This window comes from Suricata suricatta, chromosome 2, assembly GCF_006229205.1.
Source record: "Suricata suricatta isolate VVHF042 chromosome 2, meerkat_22Aug2017_6uvM2_HiC, whole genome shotgun sequence".
In the NCBI taxonomy this organism is placed as follows: domain Eukaryota; kingdom Metazoa; phylum Chordata; class Mammalia; order Carnivora; family Herpestidae; genus Suricata; species Suricata suricatta.
The window spans coordinates 96,378,908-96,382,305 of NC_043701.1; positions in this window are offsets into that span (position 1 = coordinate 96,378,908).

The following is a 3,398-nucleotide window of genomic DNA, read 5'->3' on the forward strand; positions in this document are numbered from 1 at the left end:
GCTGACAGCTCAGAGCCTGGAGCCTGCTTCAGATTCTGTGTCTCCCTCTCTCTCTGATGTTCCCCTGCTTGCACTGTCTCTCTCTCTCTCTCTCTCTCTCTCTCTCTCTCAATATAAATAAAAAACATTAAAAAAAAAAAAAAGAAAGAAAGAAAGGACAGATAAACCTAACAACTCAACGCTAAGTTTCTTCTTTCTTTCTAGTTCTTGGGCCTCTTCTTCTGGGCTTTTACATGAAGTCCAGGGATGGAACGAAACGTTGTCAAGCATACAGGCTGGGCACATAGAGTGCCTTCAACCACCGACTTCTCCTCAGGCTGGGCTACGAGTCAGTGCTCAGACACTTCCAGAGGCTCCTTTTTGTCTCATTCTCCTTTAAATGCTACATAGGAAGAAACCAAAGGAGATGCCCCCCATGGCTTTAAGTCAAACCCTTAATTTTATTTGAATATAGTTTTTTTTGTCGTTTAATTACTGCCATTTTTTCTTTTCTTTCCTTTTTTTTTTTTTTTTGAAGCTTCCAGATTGCTGTGTAATTTTTGCATCTATGCAGATTAGATGAAGAGTCCAGGAAGACCAGCCACATAATTTAGGACAGAATGTAATCTTCACTTTTATAACCATCTTTCCCTATTTAAAATATGACATTTTCAGTTTTCTAATCATACGTTCTTGGCTTCCAGGTTTTCACTTGAGACAAATATTTTCTGCTTGAAACTTGCTGCTGTGAATCTGCAGCCTCTCAAGTAAACATGCATTTGAGTTGACAAATTCACTGCCATTTTTGCTCTTTGAGGAAGAAACAGGGGAGACCGTATGAGAAATTCCTCTCCCGTTCGGGGCTCCTCCTCGAGGGCTTCTGCAAGACCTCAAGTTAGACCTTGTTATTGATTTGTAAAGGCTTCTCTGCTGCACCCAGATGTCTTTTTGTTGCCCACCTGACTTGTGAGGCTGAACTGCTTTAAGAGAAGTCAATGCAACAACAATGTGTTATCAGTATCTAGAAAACAGCTGGCATACCCAAGTCTGGGAATTCGAGGAAAGTTTGATACAGGGAACATTTGCAAAGATATCATCAGGGTAAAGGAGAGCACAAGGTTAGTGCCCCTCAGGCTGCCACCGCCCAAGGACTTCAACCACAAGAGGGAGGAGGTGGCCACCTAGAGAGAGAGGCGCACATAATCATAATCGGCAGATGCTCTGACAGAGGCGGGCTGCGGGGAGGGGCAGAGGAAGAAAAACTCAGCCACGCCCTCCCTCCCTCCACCTCTTACCAGTGCTCTCTCTTGGCCAAACCAAGCGGAACCTGAAAGTCAGGAAACTGACTCTAGAGCACAGAGTAGGAAGCAATGAGAGCGGATTATCACCACATCAGCCTATCCAAAAAAGTTCTCTAAGTGCTCTTACATGTCAACATACTTAACGTTCCACACAGGCTAATGCATATTAAGAATTATTCCAAGGATGGTATCTTCCCCATGTGGGGAGTTGGAGGAGTCAGCTCCTGACAATGTACATATCATTTGGAGAGGCTCTGATCCCCAAAACCATTCTGTTCATAGGGGTTTAAAAATCAACGGGCTATGGGGCGCCTGGGTGGCTCAGTTGGTTAAGTGTCCAACTTCGGTGCAGGTCATGATCTCACGGTTCGTGGGTTCGATCCCTGCATTGGGCTTTGTGCTGACAGCTCAGAGCCTGGAGCTTGCTTCGGATTCTGCATCTTCCTCTCTCTCTGACCCTCACCTGCTCCCGCGGTCTCTCTCTGTCTCTCAAAAATAAAGAAACATTAAAAAAAAATCAACAGGCTATACTTTGTACACGGATGACTGATCAGAAGAAGAGGCAGCACATTTTGCACTGTCCAGGAGCATAATTAAACAAGCACCAATGCAAATGAATATGATAATAATAGCTCATCTGTGACATAAAGAAGAGACCTTGCTTCGTACTTCTGTGTTTTGTAGAGCACAGACAGTAGATCTATTGACAGAGATGTCTGGATCCTCATAGAAAAAGGGTATTACCTTTTCTCTAATGTTAAGATTCAGTAAAATCTGTATTAACTAGGATGCACTGTTAAATTTGAAAAAAAAAATTAGCTGGCTACAAAACATACCATCTCCGTAGGAGAGGTACTACTGACCTGAGTACAGCCCAGTTCCTGCCTCCAGGACCAAAATAAATGGTCCTCTTCTGCCAACTAGGAAAGTAATAACTGGGTTACTTTCCCTAAAAATGGCCAAAGCCAAGCCCACAGGTGGAGACACAGCCACGTCCTACTCACCCACCACAACCCCTTGATGGTCCTGTCCCAATACTGTTCCACTTAAACCTCCTCCTCCTCACAGTTAAATGGCCTGACACGTGTTTTGCATTAAAAATTATAATACAAAGACAGTTCACAGAGCATTCAGAAGAGAGCTTCTATGTAATCAGAAACGCAAAAAAATGTTTTATTAAGAAACTAATATTTGAACTGAGCCTTGAAGGATGAGTGGATTCTAACAAGTGGGAAAGATGGGGGTGGGCAAGGCGGCCGGGGTCAGGGGCCCGCATTTGCAAAGGTAGCTAGTGTTGGTTACAATGAGATGCAGGTACATCAGGCGTATTCTTGGGCTACAGATTTCGGACTTAATTAGGTTAAAATTGGAATGCTACTGAAGGAATTGGGGCAAGTAACGACACAAAGAATAAAAATTATAATTAAAACGAATAGGTAACATTTACTGAGTACTTATTGTGCATCAGACATTGTTTTAAGTCCTTTACATGCGTTAATTCATCCAGTCTCAGAGCCATCCTATGCAGTAGCTGATCTTAACCACTACACTGGGTTCGGTGCCACAAGTGATTTCAAGGTCATACATTGTCCTTGAATTCATATATTCAGAAATTCATAGAATTTTAGAAGATGCTTGACGTTATTAGTTTATTGACTCTTCACAATAATACCATGAAATAAATTACTATTTCATCAATATATATAGGCAAGGAAACTGTAGCAGAAAGTTGAAGTAACTTGTCTGACTATATACAACTAGTATGTATCGGTACTGAAGTATTTGATTTCAGAAAGTTTAACTCGAAGAGTCCTTACTGCTTACCACCACTATACTATTCTCTCACTTAACAAATGTCTCTTGTTAATCTGTTAGTTGTCCTTAACTGGGTTAAACACTGGGGTCACCAAGATAGACGGAAGTGGCTCTTGTCTCCAAGAAATTGAGGTTTCACGGAGAAGAAAGAGTCCTAGTCACAAGGTAGGGCAGCCCCCAGGGCCTTTGGGAATTTAGGACTGAGGCGTTCACTCTCTGGAGGGACATCCCATGGGATGTGGCCACTAACTAGGTCAGGAGGACAGTGCACTGGCCTGGCTAGAGTCGGAAGAAGTCACTGAG